This window comes from Mustela lutreola, chromosome 4 (genome assembly GCF_030435805.1).
Source record: "Mustela lutreola isolate mMusLut2 chromosome 4, mMusLut2.pri, whole genome shotgun sequence".
NCBI classification, from domain to species: domain Eukaryota; kingdom Metazoa; phylum Chordata; class Mammalia; order Carnivora; family Mustelidae; genus Mustela; species Mustela lutreola.
Genome location: NC_081293.1, coordinates 193,773,111 through 193,792,342, shown reverse-complemented (window position 1 = coordinate 193,792,342; position 19,232 = coordinate 193,773,111). Strand labels below are relative to the sequence as shown.

General features: G+C 39.7%; 1 protein-coding gene and 1 pseudogene across 1 annotated transcript in view; one reads left to right on the top strand and one right to left on the bottom strand.

The window, feature by feature from the left end:
• Nucleotides 1-19,232, bottom strand: part of CNTNAP2 (contactin associated protein 2) — a 1,947,395-nt gene that overhangs the window by 1,738,118 nt on the left and 190,045 nt on the right. The gene's annotated exons all lie outside the window — the stretch shown is intronic.
• Nucleotides 6,260-19,232, top strand: part of LOC131830037 (KAT8 regulatory NSL complex subunit 2-like) — a 116,516-nt pseudogene continuing 103,543 nt past the window's right edge.

Genomic DNA, 19,232 nt, shown 5'->3' with positions numbered 1-19,232 from the left:
GGGGTCACGCATGGCTCAGTTCTGGGTCTTCTCCAAAAACTCAGTCCCTAAAACATCTTATCTATTCTCATGCATCAAAACACGGTTTAATGTCGCTCATGTACAACTTGTAAAAGTTGACCAGTGAAGCTAGCTAGCTAGAAGAACAAAGGTAGTTACTAGTTAGGGCATATGCTGCTCAGGTTTAAACTCTAGTTCTGCAACTGACTAGCTACACAACACTGGACATCATGGAACAATTCTGTGCCTTACTTTAATTCTATTTCATGGGCTTGGAACTATTAATAAGTGTCGTGTCCTTAAAAATGTATCTGGCACATAATAAGTCCTAAGTGAATTTAATATCATTGCTATTTTTACACTAATTCAGATGATGTCACTCACCTACCTAAAATCATTCTTCCATTGAACTTAGCATAACATTCAGCTTCCTTACACCAGCTCATAAGGCTCTGTGCGGTTTGACACCAGCTCTTCCCTCCGTCTCCATCCACACTCCCCCTGCCCCACTACTTGTTCATGAGCATCTAGTCAAAAGGGTCTGGTTTTTCAGCTTCTCAAAAGGAAAACATCTCTTTTGTCTCAGCAGATTTTTCACATAGTCACCCCACCCCGCTCTGCTTTTCAAAGGCAAGTCTTTCACAACCGTTTAGCCTTACCTGGAAGCATGAAGAAGAAGTTATTCTTCTAGAATGTTCCCCAGTTACTTATCTATGGTTGCCCCTGCCCTTTCCCTACCCTAATTATTTTCTACTTTGAACTCCTTTAATTATTTTCTTCATATCACCTATTGCAATTGAATACTCCTGGTTTTGTTTTTGGTGTTCTCTGCGAAAGCGTACAGTTTGCGAAGGCAGGAATTCTTCTTCTCTCTTCACTGGGCAGCGACTCGGATTTACTAGGCACTCACAGCTACTTGTGCCATAATAAACAAATGAAGTAGAGGAAGGTCGTTTTTTACCTCAGTACAAAGTAAAACTTTCTAACAGGCTCATTGGAAAATGCATCTTCTAGAGCAGTGTGAGTATTCAGACAACATTAAAAATCCATGGACAAAGGATGCTGGGGTGAGAAATATTCTGCATTTCTGCATTTTTATCCATGAAGAGAAGAAGGAATACTGTTTTGTTATACGTTTCCATAATACCATATTACACAATGTTTCTAAATAATGACTTCATACCAAAAATCAAGTATCTTGTTCGCACTATGCTTACAAAACTTTAAACATTTTAAATATCCCAGATATTCTGTTCCATGTCCTTGTATTTACTCACTGACTGGTCAAACGTTCATTATAGGCACCTACAGCTTCTGGTAATCTAATCAAGACTATCGTATGACACGTTTGGGAAGGTCTAGCCTGCCGATCACATGGAATCTAATTTCCCATGTAAAAATGGACCCTGTCCTACAGAGAACCTCTGGGAGTAATCTACTCTCTAACAGAGAGCAAGCAAACCATTTGAGGCAAATTCAGTCTTTTTAGAGCAGTGGGGTACCAGTTAGTAATTTACCTCCTCTGGGGCATTAATTGGTACCCTAGAGCACTGGAAGAGTTAATTTACCTCATATCGTGAGCACTTGAATCCAAGAGAAGTATGCTTAGTGTAGCTCAAAAAGCAGGATCAAGACAGAGATAAAAAGTAGCTTAAATCACATGCCAAAACACATATTCAGGCAAAACAAACAAACAAACAACTGTAGTGAAGATGTCATTTTTCTTTTACAGATATTCAGGAGTTTATAGTTCTTAAGCTCAGTACCTTTCTCCTCTGCTTCAAAAACCAGAATTCCTGTGGCAATATCGACACATTTGCAACTAACAAAGGACATTGACTCATTCTCAAAGATCATAGTGCTGTACAGTAATTTCCAATAAAGACTCTTTCTGTGAAATTCTATTAAAAGCAAATAAGGAAGAATAGTGAATGCACTTGGCAAGTGTGAGGTGTCCTGAGGTGCCTCGAGACCACACATGGCCATGAACTATGAAGCACTATTTCGCTTCAGTGACTTGGGCAACAAGTTCTGCTATAGAGATTGTGGATTTGTTATCCACCAATGTCCTTGAATGTGAAAATCAACTTGAGACTATCTATTAATGTCATAATATACTATTATTCTAGTGGAAAACACCTGTGGTTTTCAAACTCTTTTTTTTTTTTTTTTTTTAAGCTACAGAAATCCAATGGAACTGCTCTGATTGGAATCTGGAGATCTAAGACCCACTCACTTGAACCTTAGGCAATCACCCAAGATTAGGTGGAGGGGTACCTTGCAAAGCTGAAGGTCCTCTGGGCCAATGAAGTTTTTAAACTCTTAGAACAGGGGCATCTGGGTGGCTCAGTCCGTTACGCATCTGCTTTCAACTCAGGTCACGAGCTCAGGGTCCTGGGATCCCTCTGGCTCCCTGCTCAGCAGGAAGCCTGCTTCTCCCTCTTCTGCTCTCCCTGCTCATTCACTCTCTCTAGCTCTCTATCTCAAATAAATAAATAAAATCTTAAAAAAAATAAACTCTTAGAATAACATCAGATTAAACTGATTGCCAAATTCAGCAAAATGTCATCACCCTGTTTCCTATTCACCAAAGCACTTGGACTTCCCACACACCACTCTGCATTAGTCCTATTACGTGTATATATTCCACACACCACATCTCAACAACGGTATCTTGTTCATACGTATGTCACCCACAGCATTTTTACGCAGTAGCAGCAGGTGCTCAATAAATATGGATTAATTGCTTAGAGTCTTAGGGCCTTTCCCCATTATCAGAGGCAGAACTGATACTAGGAAATGGTTATCATCTCTTTCGTGGAAAGTCACATTTACCCAGCTGAAACCTGAAGCAAGAGAAGGAGTTGGCTGTCAAGGAAGCAGGGGAAGGGTATTTCTTGTCAAGGAAGACAGGCCCTACAAAAGCTTAACAATGGAAAAAAAATAAAGAATTCGGGCATTTTAAAGTAGGTGGGAATGGTTGAAGCTGAGACTGAGTCAGGGAGAGAAATGTGAACACACAGTCTACAGGCGTTCATGTGACTCTACTACTAAGCTGCCCTTTTGTTTCATGTGAAGAGCTTGGCGTCTTTTTTCCTATGATAATTTGGAACATTGAAGCTGGGAGAGATCTCAGATTTGCAAATCAAAGAGATCAGTTGGACCGTAGTCCTTTATTCTGAATGAGAAGGCAAGAGTACCTAAGTCAATGAGTTTGCCTCTGATGTCATCATGTTTATACCAGTGCGGTATTACCTCGAATGCTCGCATGTATGCATGTGTACAGGCACAAACACACAAACATTTACACAGACTAGCTCTTGCAAAGTCCCTTGGAATACTCATTTGCTATTACTTTATAACCAACATTGACATTTATATGTTATTTATCAGACCCCGTGATAATTTCAAAATATTTTAATGAAAGAAATATGGGGCCATTCATGGAGACATTATGTTTTTTTCATAATCCTACAAGACATGTATAAAACTCTGTAGCTGTATTAACATTCAATTTTGTGGCAACTGTGATGAATCATCGTAATCCACCAGTGAACAAGAATTTGCTCTAAGATGATACAGGATAAGAGGCTGTTTGTTCATTAGAATGCTCTGTGCTTACAAAACAATTCCAGAGTTGGAATTAAAGCACGTTTAAGTTGGAAAGACCCTAGGGAACCCCAACTCACTTCCACAGATGAGATGACTGAGGTCTCAGAAATGGAAGTAACTTGTTCACAGTCTTCATAGTTTTCCTTGGGTACAGATGAGAAAGCTCTAAATACCTTGAGAGATTTCCCTCCACTGCCCATGATCACCTCCTGAAACAATCCACCCAGTCGGGTCTCTGTGGCTTGCACTGAATTCACTAGCCCTGTGCCCAGCCTCACACACTCACCTCTGCAAATCCCTGTTTGTTCTAAATTATGGGGTCCCTCTTCTGATCCTAGAATTCTGCATGCAATATAATCAGAATATACGGGACCACAGCTTTCTTCTACCATAAAGTAGTCTTTTTAATTGAGATGAGCCATATAAGAAATAAATAACAGCTGCTTTTGATTTTTTTTTTCTTTCTTTCTTTCCTTTTTTTTGGGGATTCGTGATTCACAGCCCCCGCTGGCTCCATCTCATTGAGGTGATGGATAAAGCCCCCGATTTTCCTCACCTGAGGAAACAGCCCCAACTATCACACTGGCCCCATCACCCAAGGCAAGAGGAGGATACACCACCCTCTTCCTTTTACTCATTTGCAGAGTCTACTTCTTAACCTACAAGCACATCCAGCTCAGTATAAGTTTAGAGTCCAGTTGAAACATTATTGTTTTAGGTTGTCTCTCTTTTGGGTGTTGGGGGGGATATAAAAAAGACTATTCTTTTAAGGTTGGTAACACTCTCTAGAATAATGAATTCTAATCAACAATCTTTAGCTTGTTATTAAAACTCCATACACATTAATACTATCTTTTCTCAACATTCATGATCCAACTATAATGATTTCTTTTGATCTTTCTTTCATTAAATTCCACAGGTCTGTAACCCATCAATATTATTCTTTTTCCCCAGACTGAGCCTGGGCGTCTGATCTTTAGTCAAACAGCGTTCTAAAGAACTCAGTTTTGCTTACATTGAACAAATCACGGCAGTTGTTTTTGTGGGACAGGAAGCTGTGCTTCATGAGCTGAGGGAAAACATGGCAGAACAATTTTCTGTGCAGAAGCTGTACCCATAGGCAGTGACCTGGAGAAATGTCACTTACAGTACGCTCCCAAGTTGTCATGCTTAGGAGTTTAAGGAAACACTGAGAGTAAAAAATTTTTTAAAAAAGAGTGTGTGTGTGTGTGTGTGTGTGTGTACGCATGCATGTGTTCAAAGCATCGAGGAGAAGCTTGACAAGATCGAGTAAAGTTGAAAAACCACAGGAATTGATGTTGTGTGTGATTTCAGTCCCATGTACAAACTCTATAGAGAACCTCTAATTATGCAGCTATGATGAAATAAATGAAATAATAAAAAGAAATTGCTATATTTACCCATTTTGCATAATTTCCTATCTTAATAATTACTTAATCTTTTTTTTTTCAAAGTAGAGGTCAAAGAATATACTTTGCATTGACTTTCATTAGTTCTTTGCTAGCTTCTAGAAGGTAACTTCTATTGAAGTTATCCAAACACCTAAAAATAAAACAATATGCCCTTCAAATCCTTCATTCATAGTTTCTAAATTCATGGCTATAATTATTTTTGGAATAATCTGGCATTAGATATATTTAATGCATTGTTCTACGACCTTGCTCATTCAGACCTCCCATTCATTCCACTTCTCGTATATTTTTTTCCCCATGTGAATAGAATGTTCCTCTGGTCAGAGTTGGGATCAGGAAGTGAACTCCTTCCTTTTCACACCCCAAATAAAGAGGGAGGTACCCAGAGGCCAGTTATGTCGGTGAGACCTTGTGGCTATTAATTAGTAAGCAACAGTGGGATGATACTGGGAGACAGAGATTCGAGGCTCTGTCAGCTCCAGGCTAAAGGTTGGTAACGACCATCTTATCAGGTAGATGTCAGGAACTCGCATTCTGAATGCACAGACGGTTAGAACTATAAACTCAGAGTACAATCCCAGAATCTCCTGTGGGAGGTTTTCAAACAAGAATGTAGACTTTGAGACATAATCCATCTGTTGTCAATGGATAGAGATGCCCAGAAAATAAATTACCATTTAATTTTACAGAATTCTGTAATGTGTGCATGTGAGTAGGTGCCTGTGTTTGCGTTTATGTGCCTATGTCTCCTCAGTTGAGACTTTCAGCTAGAAAAGGTCATTTCTCTTGTTCAAAATACACAGTTAAGAGACCAATTATTGACTCTGCTATAAGAGCAAGGACATTCATATCCCCTTGTCACTGCACTGTACAAAGATGAAAGCAATGCTCATAAAAAATGGAGAACTCAAGAAACCCGATGAGAGAATGAAAAAAGGGGAAAGAGCACTAGTTTGATGAACATGTGTTTCCGTTTGTCCCTCCACAAACTAACAACATGCCCGAGAGCTAAAACCTGCTGGAGAGAAGCGGCCGGCACGACCAGAGGGGCCAGCAGCCCAGCACAATGCGGGGAGCAGAGGTTTTGGTATGAACAGGATTCTCATTCACATCTTTGCCGGCCAGTTGGGGGAGGAACACCCCAGGGCCCAAGGCCTCAGGAGACCCTGTCCTGTTCGTTCCCTCATTGTCCATGATTGCAATCTCATCTCAAGCATATCCTTGAAGACAAGAATGCAGGCTTCACACAGTGTACTTCTATACTGATGAAGGGGAAAAAATCTCCCAGAGCTGATCCAAAACTTGAGAAGAAAGATGGGGTGTCTTTCAGGGCTGAACATGCCCATAGGAATTCATTTCATGCCCAAATGAAGAAGACCAGTTCAGGGCCCATGGGTGACACACTCTTGTGCAGCTGAGCTCTTATGCTAAGACAGAGCTGGGGTCTCCGTCTCCAGAAAGTAGCCACAGTGAAGCAGGACAGATTCTGATCATACTGCTGTCTACGCAGCAGCAGCAGTTGCCCGGATTAAGCATGAGAAGCTAATTCATTTGCAATTTCTGCACATTGATCAGTTTAATCGACATCAGCACATTTTTTTTACCTAATCACAAAGAGGAACATGAAGCTCCAGGTAGTCGTCCCTTGACTGGCCCAGAGAGACCTTGAGCCCAAGAATGAGAGAACTTCAAGTGTCTAAAGTGTCGTCCGTAATATCATCAGCCCCAGGGAGGGGAAGTCTTATTACACAACCAGCTGAAGGAATGCAGACAGCTGGTCAGAGATGGTGCTGCCCCACAGGCTAAAAGGATTTGTTTCAGTCACAGGACTTGGCCTTTGTAGATGATGTTACCATTCCAGTCAGTCTCTTCCAATGACCAGACACTGCCTTACCCGTATTTGTCAGGACAGAAATCAACTTCTCTTCAAATGCTGCCAGGGGTCTCAAGGGGTACCCGGCAACAAATCAGTTCCTGTAAGCCCCTCAAGATCATTGTTGCCCACTGCCAACCGGAAGTTGCCTCCTCAGATGTCTAAGCCCGAGCAGGACTTAGATGTTCTGGGTGACTGTCCACAGTATACTCCTTCATCCTTGCTTTTGGATCCTTTACTCACCCTTGAAGATCCTTTAGTCAAAGAAACAGCTGACGGTCTAGTGGATATTCTGAGCCCGGGGTGGATGGCTGGAGATGGGTACAGATCACAGAGGTCTCAAATTCTAAAAAGGCCTCTGAATCACAGCCTCAAAGTAGAGTGTCTACTGCAACTGAGAAGTCAGAACTGTCTTCTGTCAGCTTATAATTTGTTTTGGGAACCATATGACTACAGAGGATTTGAATTTTCCATTATTTCAATAAGTACTTCTCACTATCTCTCACCAAAGGGCAATTCAGACTACGTTGTTTGGGCGATTAATATAGTCAAACATAAACCAAATTTTGGGGGAGGGGACCAGTAGTGTCTACAAGTCGTGGATGTCTTCCCACTCTTTGCAAGGAAGAGAAAGACAGGTGATTCCTGCCAGAGTTGCTGGGATTGAAAAGGTATTTGGGACGGTGCCTCATAGAAGAGACATCTTTGTAATGTGAATCCCATGTCTTGAAACAAATCCACATAGGTGTTTAGGTTAAGAAATGTGTACCCTTGGGATATTGATGGAACCCAGTGCCTGTGTTTTAGCTTTTCTTCACCTCTCCCCTGATTGGGTGGTCTGAAACGACCCCCTCCCACGGAACCCTGACCTATATAACCTCTAAGAATAGCCCATAGGACTGGGCTTTCCTTAACCATCCATCTTGCTTCTAACCAATGTAAATTTCTGTGGGGCTATCTTATGTGAGACACAATAAAAAATCAACGTATATAGTTTCTATTCAATGTTAAAATGTTATGAAAATGTCCCCAAACCCTGCCTGAATAAGACAACAAAAAATAAACTGTAAAATGAAAAGATGTTTGATAAAGTATTGTGGACTCTGTAAATTAATGTAATTCTACAATCTAATTTTATTTAATTAGGGATTAAACAGGGCGCAGAATTCCTCTGCTTTCTTTTCTTACAGAATCTCCAGACATCGTCTGCATGAGTTTTAGAGATTACAGGAGAGATTTATTATCACAAAGCAGGCCTAAATAGCACAGGACCAGAGAGAGTTTTGAAAGGTGGCCAATACTCATGAGGAACATGATGAAATGATTTTAAATAATGCAGTACTACCACCATGGGGAGACTTCCTGGGCTTGGATGATATAATGCCCAGAAGGTTGCTCCTGTGTTCCTGGAACCCCATGCTGTTAAATAAAATTTACTTCAGTTATCTGCCACTATTAGCCTTACCCCCCATTGGTCAGCTAATTAGACATAAATCTATTAAACAAAAATAAATTTCTATGTACTTGGTTATTGCTTACATCAAGCTTTTGCATATTTAAATTATCATCTTGTTTAAGTATGCAATGTAAACTACCTTCTGATTTCTTCTTTATAGATAAAGAGGAATTGAAAAGTGGATAAAGAAAACACATGGTTGACAACAAGGTTTGTTTGTTTTGATGCATATGGAATTTGAATAAAGCAGGAAAACATTTTAAGACGACAAGCACATTCTGACTGTACTTATTTTTAGAAATCCCACACGTCCTCAGAGACCCAGTTTATACCTAACAATTGAATATGCAACAAAATTGCCACATACAGTCAACGCTGTAGTCTGACTACTGCCAGTCTTTCTGCTTGCTACACCATTCCCTGGATCCTTTTTTTTCCAAATATAAATTTATGCCACTGATGTGCCTCATGGTTTCCTCCCTACCCCACTGAAATCCTGCCACTTTTTACTTAGCCAGAATATGCCCAAAGGCACAGCTCAATTTCTTTCTCCTCCTTTATGATCTGAAATTGAATCTGTTAAGAAAGAGACCAGGTTGCCCAGTCAACATAAGAGCATCATGTGATTCCTTAAAAGACTAATAAGAGAGGAACTGAAGAATGAAATATGCCTATAGCTACTACGATATTAATAATGAGAATGCTTTATATTTAGAGATTATAAAGTACAGTTTCACTTAAATCTAGAAAGCCCTGAGAAGTAGATCAAACGGGCAACATTACACTTATGTCTGCAAGTATAATCTAAAACTTAGAGCCATGTGTCTCTGGTCAGTGGCAAAAACTCCGGTAAGTGACAAAAAACAGACAAGAACAGTTTTTTCTGACCTCTAGCATCAATCTTTCCTCAGCAAAAACAGCCACGTAAATGTGGAGACAAACGGAGCAGGGTTATACTGTTCTTATACTGTGTTGTACAATATATTGTACTCTACTGTGTTGTACTGTGCCTAACTATGCCTCAACCAGCACCAGAACTTACCTGAAGAGCGAGTATTTTTTTTTAAAGATTTTACTTATTTATTTGACAGAGATAGAGTGAGAGAGCACAAAGCAGGGGGAGCAGCGGTGGGAGAGGGAGAAGCAGACTCCTCACTGAGCGGGGACCCTGATGTGGGGCTCGATCCCAGGACTCTCAGCTCACGACCTGAGCCCAAGGCAGGTACTTAACTAACCGAGCCACCCAGGCACCCCAAGAATGAGTAGTTTTCACAAATATTCTCATCTGGTCGAAGGTCAGAGCATCAGTGCTTCTAGGTGGTAGCCACCTTCCCTCTCCTTGCCTTTTGCTCTCCGGCGTGGTTAGAAGTCAGGACTTGGGAGACAGACAGATGTGAGTCCATATTCTGGTTCCGCCATCACTAGCTGTATTACCCCAGCCCAGTTACTTCTGGGCCAAAGTCAATGTCCTCAGCTAAAGTAGCAGTATATGCAAAGGGCTTAGCACAAGGTAGCTGATGGGAATAAATATTAGCAGTTATGGGTGCCTCGGTGGCTCAGTGGGTTAAGCCGCTGCCTTCGGCTCGGGTCATGATCTCAGGGTTCTGGGATCGAGTCCCGCATCGGGCTCTCTGCTCAGCAGGGAGCCTGCTTCCCTTCCTCTCTCTCTGCCTGCCTCTCTGCCTACTTGTGATCTCTCTCTCTGTCAAATAAATAAATAAAATCTTTAAAAAAAATATTAGCAGTTATGATAGCAGTGTTTTTAAATACATGCAGATGGTGTTGTAATTAATAAAGTATCATTTAAATTATAAATCAATTTAAGTAAACTTTCTCTTGGTGTGTAATTTCTCATGCACAGACACCAATAATTATGACTATCCCATAAAAGAGACTATCATTTTATTATTATAATTATTTAAATAAATCACAATAACCTAACAGGTTGCAATATATTCCTCTACCCCAAGGCAGCTACAAAATTTTTATTTTAGGTGTATGAGCATATACTCTATGAGCGACATGCAGACTGCTGAGTAGTCGGACTGCTCTGCTTAATTGTAATGTAAGGAAATTTTCAAAATGCCTCAGTGGGAAGACACCATCAGAAAATTCTGATGAAAACTTTCAGGACAACAAAGAGGCTGACAGTGCATTATTACACTCCGCCAGAATTATCGCAGCAAAACAGCGTGCAAAGTAACTGGAGAATAAATACTTGAAACCCAGCCCGCGTGTTTTGTGCAAATATGCAAAAATGTTTAAACTGATTAATGAATTTTCATCTTTGCACACACCAATTCACAAAAACATTCTCGAGGAAAGCGGGTACTAAGTTTCTGTGTGGCTTGTAACTACGAAAAGAAACACATTTTTGCAGAACGACTTTTCAGGGTTGCCGGCTAGTTGGGATGCCAGCAGTTTGGTAAATAAACGCCTGCATAGTCTTCACATAGGCACTAAAACATGTGATCAATATAAACTCATTCAACACATATTTACTTAGAATTTAATATATGAGACTTAGTGTCTTAAGCAATAGATATGTAGTCGTAGATGAAACAAAAGTTCCTGCTTAGTGGGGGCTAGACAGATAATACACATACACTTAAAACATACATGCCTTGGTGGTGGGGAAAAACTGAATAAACCTAGAGTAGAGAATGGGCCAAGTCAGGCTGGCAGGAGCAGGGCAAGGGGCTAGCCATTTTATTTATATATTGATTTATTTAGATTTATTTATTTGAGAGAGAGAGAAAATGTTAGGGCGCAGGGAGGGAGAGAGAGAGAGAGAGAGAGAGAAAATCTCAAGCAGACTCTCCACAGAGCACGGAGAGGGCCATGAGGCTCGATCCCACCACTCTGAAATTGTCACCCGAGGGGAAGCCAAGAGTTCAACTGCACAGCCCCGGTGCCCCACGAGGACTAGCAATTTTAAATATTAGTCAGGGAATATACCACTGAAGTGATGATATTTGAGCAAGGACATAAGGAGTTGAGGGAGGTCTTCATGCACAAAGTAGGGGGAAAGGTGATCTAGGCAGAGGAAACAGCAAATGGAACAGAAACATGTTTGTGGAATAGTTAGAAATCCCTTCGGGGCAGAGTTGAGCGACTGTGTCAGAGGACTTACTGCAAGATGTCATCAGACAGATAGAACCTTGTAGGTCACTGCGAGGGCTTTGGGTTTTACTGTCTCTCTTTTTTTTTAATTTTTCTAAGACTTTATTTATTTTACTCGAGAGAGGGAGAGAAAGGGAGAGGGGGGTGGGAGAGAGGAGCACAAGCATGGGGAACAGCGAGGGAGAGGGAGAAGCAGGCAACCCACCAAGTAGAGAGCCTGATGGGGGAATCGATCTCAGGACCCTGAGATCCTGACCTGAGCCAAAGACAGACACTTAATCAACTGAGCCACCCATGTGCCCTTCGCTTTTATAGCTAAATGAACCACCCCGTCCATACAACAAAGTCCATCTCAGTGAGGCAAAACTCCACACAGCTGCCTAGAACGAATGCTTGTCTGCCTCCCTTAACAATCTACACTTCCAACAGAGTCTTCGCGAAATTTTAAATCCATTCCAATTAGTAGTGTTCACCACTAAAAACGGAGAACCAGTTGTTCCCAGACCTTGCATTACAATGCTCACATATAATATCCTCCAGGTATTCTAGCCTCTCCTTTCACACTAGTTAATGCCAGACTTTCACATTTGAACATGGGTATTATTTTTACTCAGGTTTTGAGCAACTTTATCACGTTTTCACTGCGAGAGCTTTGGCTTTTACTCTGAGTATAACAGACCGCCACTGGTAAGTTCTCGAAAAACAGGACTTGATCTAACACTTTGTCTATGAAGGATCACTGTGTCTGCTGTTTGTGAAATGAGAAATGGCCGGGACGGAAGCAGGAAGATTACTGTGGAGATGATGGAAATATTACGGAGAAGAGGCGTTCACGTATCGGTCCAGGTGGTGTCCGCGGAGGGGCTAAGTGGCAGCTACCTCTTCAGGGTAGAGAAAGGGTGGTGTGAATGTGGATATTTAGGACCCGTAGAACAGAAGGGATGGCACTGGTCTGCATCAATATGGCAAACACTGTGAACGGCCAGATTTTTAAAGAACAAAGATCTTGGACTTGAACACTTTAATAATAAAAAGCCCATTAGACATCTCTGTAAGCGGTGATATCACCTAAGTAGTTGGGATAGAAGTCTGGACTTTTCAAGAGTGGTCAGGAGCAGAAATAAAAATTTGGGAACTCAGCAACACATGCATGATCTTAAAAACAAAACTGTCTGGAATCTATGGATGTAGATAGAGGAGAGAACCAAAGATTGAGAAGTATGGTGCTTCAACAATCAGGGGCTCTGGATGCCAGGAAAGGATAAGGAGTGATCCACTCTGAAGAAGGGAAGTGAGCACTGCTTGAAGCCACGTGCAGAAGGTGTTCCAAGGGTTCAGTCACGTCAAGCCCTGCTGATGGGTCAAGAAAGAGGAGACCGGAGAATTCAATCCCGGACGTAGCAATGAGGAGGAAGCATTAATACCTGTGGCATTGACAAGAACAATTTTGTAGAAAGCTGAGAATAAAAGATTAATTAGAGTGATTTTTTTTTTTTTCAAATGAAAGAGGAAGAATTAAAACCCCAAGTAGCAAGGAGTCTTTTGAGAAGCTTTGCTGTAAATGTCTCAGAGAAATGAGAAAATATATTCCCCAAGATTGGAGTCAAGCATGTGTTGGTTCTCATTATGTTGAAGATGAGGTGACTTCATGCTTACAACCTGTGCCTACTGAAAAAAAAAAAAAAAACAAAAAGTATATATGCTGACAGAATTTTCCCCTAGAGAGACACTGAGAGGGAGGAGCTGAGCTATAGTGCCTTGTAAGGGAGCAAAGAAGGGACAGAGCAGTCACTGAGCACAAGGATATCCTTCAATAGCAAGCAGAAAAACATCCAAGTATGAAGACAAAGATGCAAATGATAAATGGAAGATGTGATAATTTGTGGAAGTTCTCTGCTGATTCTTCTGGGATAGAAGAACTTTAGATGAAAGAAGTAATACTAGATTTGTGTAAAGTTTAATTTCTTTTAATGGAATATACACATAGACCTGCACAAAGCTTATAGAGAAAAAAATTAAATAAAGAGTATTTGATCGGCAAAGAAAAACTTTTCAGAAGATAAGGGGAAAATCCTCACTTAATATACGAAGTGACAATTATTCCTAAAACCAATGAAATTTTTGAAGGGGTCAGCTATTTGATGCACTTAGATGAGTTGTTAGTTTGAGAATGGTGGCTAAAAATTAAATTTAAGGGGGTGGCTCAGTCAGTTGAGTGTCTGCCTTCTGCTCAGGTCATGATCCCAGAGTCCTGGGATCAAGTCCCTCAATCAGACTTCCTGCTCAGCGGCAAGTCTGCTTCTCCCTCTCCCTTTGACCAACCTCACCCTCCAGCCTGCCCCACTGCTCTCTCTTGCTCACTCTCTCTCAAACAAATAAATTATATCTTTTCAAAAAATAAATTTAAATAAAAACACTGATCTCAAAAAATTTAACATGAAGAACATTTATTTATTAAATGAATTTGTGACACAATTTGAGAATTAGTAGAGATTAGACATTTGTCTTGCTCTTTCAAGAATTTGGAGAAAAAAATTGAATTTTGGAAAAACAGTAAATTATGCACAGTGTAATTCAAGTAAGATTTAAAAATAAAATGCAGATATCATAAATTATTAAAATATTTCTCATATGGGAGAATTACATTTATCAAAAGTTTGAGAAGATCATGTAGATTTTTTCTTTGATTTCAGTTGTCATTATTTATAATTAGTCCCTCAAAGATGAAGATGGTTTTATAGACATTTTACAGATTATGCATACTGTTTATGGCACTATAGGAGTTAACCACACTTTAATGATGATGAAGTAGTTCTGAGGGGAAAAAAAACTATTACTCATCTTGATTATATATTTCATCTACCATAGCTGTTCTTAATGATTTCCAGATTCATTTGTAAAAATCAAACCTCCTTTGAAAGATTGGAGAGTCTACATATTTAAGACAGCCTAAGGCACAAGGACACAGACTAAAAAGTTAATTATTTAAGAAATAGTTTCAATGTTTTTAAATCAATTACAGTGTTATGGGAAAAAGTATGCAAAATCTATAGGAGACCACTCTGAAAGGGAGATTTTAAAAATTATTAAAAATTAGATTTTGTTCAGTATTTCTTTATAATTCTAGCTATATTTATATAAAAACTAAAAATAAAATATTTCAGTTGAAAAACTGTAATACTGTTACATAATGAATACCTAACAACATATATGAAAAAACAGAGAACATCCCATTAACATGATGCAAAACAAAGCAAAACCCCCCAAACTGGTTCAAAATATGGACTTTGGAATTCTTTACTGGAGCCCCAAGTCTACCAGTTCCTGGTTCTGTGACCGTGAAAGTATACTTAATCTTTTAATCTTTCCTTCTTTGAGGTCACAGGTAATTCAAGAAGTTAAAATAAAAAATAGAAATGAGAAATACTATTAGGAGTAAAAGGCTGTTGCTGAGTTAGCCCATGTATATTATATAAAATTTTAAGATGGGTTCCATGATCCCTATCCCTGAGACTCCTGTGTGTAATCCCTATTTCTAGCACCTTACCTAGCGTGCTGAAAGAAACTGGAATTCAGTTCTGTTAAACAGAGTTTGGCAAAGATGAAGAGAGTTTTTGGGCATAACATAGAACTCTCATTAATTGACTCTGAATTTATCAAGAGGGAAATCATCTTGGATGGGCCTGACATAATCAGGTCAGGTGAATCCTTTGACTAAATGTCCAGGCTTTATGCCATTTTGTTATGCAGCAATAGAAAACTAATATACTATTATTTCAACCTCAGCCATATTTGAAAACTCTCTATCAAAGCAACAACAAAATTAAGGTAGGGGGAATGAATTCAAGATTAATTTGAAACTAATTAATGGACACATAGGAATTCATTTCATCATTCAACTTTTTTGTATTTGAAAATCATAATGCATTTTTTAAAAGATATTTATTTATTTATTTATAAAAAGTGTCCAAGTGGGGATAGGGGCAGAGAAAGAGGGAGAATCTCAAGCAGACTCCATGCAGAGCGTGGAGCCCAGTGTGGGGCTTGATCTCAGGCTGAGATCATGATCTGTGCTGAAACCCAGAGTTGGAGGCTCAAGCGACTGAGCCAGGTGCCTCCATAATGTAACTTTTTAATCACGAAAAGAAATTAAAAAGAACTTATTATTTTGGTTAATATTTATTTTGCATTGTGCTAATGATACAAGATATAAAGACCAATCTGTTAACATTCCTACTGAGAGCAGATAAAAAGCAGATAATTTTAACATATTGAAAGCAAAGTGTAAACATATGATTCCAAAGATGTGTGACTTTAATGTATACAGTGACAATTAACAGCATGAATGAGAAAAGAGCTACACATGGTAGAAAAAGTTTTCAAAAGAGAACTTCTGAACCAATTAATTAACATCTGAGGGAACACCAAAGGGTTTGTTAGAAGGGACATATAGACTCCTAGCTGGTTTTAATTTTAACTAAGATTGTGTTAGTTTTGCTGTAATCAAGATTTCTCTTGCTTCATAACTATTAAGAACCAGGGTGCAAAGAAGACTATATTTTGCTAATAAGTCTATGGCTTTAGTAGTCACAGCTCATCTCAACCCCAGATCACTGAGCCAACTCTGAAAGACCACAGAACTCTGTTTATTCTCCCCAAGTCATGAATAGACGCCTGCCATCTGGTGATAAGTGCTTCAGGGAGAGACTTGCAATACCGCTGATGCTCAAGGTAGAAGAATTTCCTGTTGCAGACCTACAGTATTTTACCATGAAACAAAGAAGAAAAGCTGATGCTGATGGGAAATTTGGTAGAGATAAATAATTTTGTGTGTTTGAGAAAACTAGGAATTGCCAGTTCAGGAAAAAAAAAAAAAAAGAAAAATATTCCAGAGCATTACCACTCAAGAGGACCCATAAGATGAATGACAGAGTAAAGATCCAGAAGCTTGATAAGATGACCTTTTGATTTCAGGAAGCTCTGATGCTAGCATCTGGTTCAAGCTCTTGACCAGCTGAGAGTTCAGGACCATGGCGAGGCTGATTTATATGAGTAATAACTCCCCAGTGCTCTTGGCTTTCTCCTTGCCTCTGCCTCTGCCTGGAAATTTATCCTGTTTCATTTCTAGCTCTGAAATCTTTTTTTTTTTTTTTCTTCTCCCACCCATCTTTTGTTATGATAGCATTCAAAAAGTTTGAAATAAGGCAGGTTTTAGTTGAGTCTGGATTCCTAACCATACTCTACTAGCTTTCCTTTGGATGGGCCAAAGAGCTCCATAATATACCCTCTTGCCTACTGGAGGACCACCAGACTCCTCCCCTTCCCACCATTCTAATCATGTTCTTTGTGCTAAGGCATCCCCCACTCCTTGCTTAGAAGGAGCTCCACAAAAACAAATAAAACCCTTTTCAATCTACCATGACAAAAATGAGTGGTTGTTAGTCCTCTGGATGAACTCATGTTGTCTTTGTAGTCTTTTCCATGACTACATCCATTTTTATCTGCATCTTGCATTAATATTTTTGCTCAGTTCCCTACACACTCCCCCGACCCCCCATGAGAACAGTGCTTTTATCTTATTGTTATAGAAGCAGAACAGTGCAGAGCTCTTAGTCAGGACTCAGTACATACGAATTCACTCATTATCCACGGGTGCTACATGGCCTCGTCAACTAGATAAGGCTTGTTTTTAAGTTGTGACTGGTGTGGGTTTGACATCTGTTCCTCCTCGTTCTCAGCCGCACCACTAGGAAAGAGTTTCATTTCCTCTTTGAATGTGTTTAGTATCTAAAGCAAAATGTCATTTTCTTTCCATTTCCTCTTTGTTCACATTGTAATTAGAGGACATTCTGTGAAACTGGTGTAAAAAACGGTGATGACTGAAATTGCTGATTGGAAGTGTAGTGTAGTAGGAAAAACAAGTGAATGGTTCTAAGGCATCATGCTGGCCTTGTCATTAACAAACTATGTGACTTTTGGCATTTCAGCCTTCTCAGGTTGTGTGTGGGTGTAGGCATGAATGCATGTGTGTCTGTGTTTGTATCTATGAGTTCTCTCTTCGGCATAGCATCTTGGGCGAGACAGACAGTGGGGAAGCACTGGAGTATTGAAACTGGAAAGAAATGACAGCATCATGTGACTCCTAATGGTCTTACCAGGTGTTTTCAGCCAACCTCATATAATTAATCCAAAAGGACACTAACATGCCTTAAGAACAACCCCCTTTGGCCAGATTCCGCACTTTCATTTAACCTGTTGAATCCTACAAAAGACAATAGGGAAAAAATGCATACTGATGAGAACACGTGAGGCATATGCCATCAAAAAAAGGAGAGCACCATGACTGGAACATTTACAGCTTGATGGAACATTTATCAATTCCTTCTTTTACCATCTCAACCATATACCAAGCCCATCTCAGGCAGGCACAACTCCACGAATCCACTTAGAAAGAACGTTTGCCTGTCTCCCTTAACAATATATACTTAAAGAGCTTTTTGCTGGGAAAAAAAAAAAAAAAGTCCCTGCTAAATTTGCAATCCGCTCTACTTAGTAGTGTTCATAAAAATGGAGAGCCAGCTGTCCACTGACCTTGCATTACAATGTTCATATATCTCATTCTCCAGACTGTTCTAGCATCTCTTTTTCAAATTAACGCCAGACTCTCACATTTCTAATATGGGTATTATTTTTTACTCCGATCTTTAGTAACTTCATTGTCTTTTTTCTAAATGCTCTTAAGATACTTAACTATTGGAATCGGATGTTTAACTGTGAGGCCAAAAGTAAAGCTCTAGGAAGTGCTACTCCAAAGGAAAATGCAGTAAATTTACAGACACCAGCCTTGCATGAACAGGTGTGTTTGATCTGTCAGTTCAAGACACATATAATGGACTAATTTTAGTTCAATAAAATTTTTTCCTAAGTAAATGACTTCTACTTTTCCAAACGATCACTTAAGATGTCAGATATTTGCCACTGTAGGGACAATTTACTTTGGTGGAGATAACCTACCAGAATTTGCAGTCAAGTTAAGACAAGTTAGAATGCAGGGTCTGACTGATCCATGGCTCTGGTGACAGAAGCATTGTCGCCCAAAAACATTTTCTTCAAAACATGGGTAACATACAAGGAAGAATTATTGTAAAGGAAACAGATCTTAGAGTTTGACCATTAAATAGAAAGACACTGATCTTAAGATTTTGTAAAATAGCATCTTCTCCTTCTCCCACCCCTCCCTTCCTATATTTTTAGCCATTTATGGCTTTTTTATGGTTAGGTATCCACAAAAGTGATGTTTTGAAAAGTACAAAAATATATAAGAATTCTCATTAATATTGTCCCTAATTTCAACAGAAGAATTACTTGCACAATTTATAGAAACATTATTTCTGGGGTGCCTGGGTGGTGCAGTCAGTTGAGTGACCAGCCCGATTTAGACTTGGGTCATGATCTCAGGGTCATGAGATCGAGTCCTGTGTCAGGGTCCACGCTGAGCAGGGAGTCTGCTTGAGAGTCTCTCTCCCTGTCCCCTACCCCTCTGTCTACTTGCACTCTCTCTCTCTCTAAATACATTTTTTAAAAAAATCTTAAAAATCCTAATTTTGTTTGCTTTTAGATTTCTCATTTTTTTAAAGATTTTATTTATTTATTTGACAGACAGAGCTCACAAGTAGGCAGAGAGGCAGGCTGGGGTGGGCGGGGTGTGTGGAGCAGGCTCCCTGCTGAGCAGAGC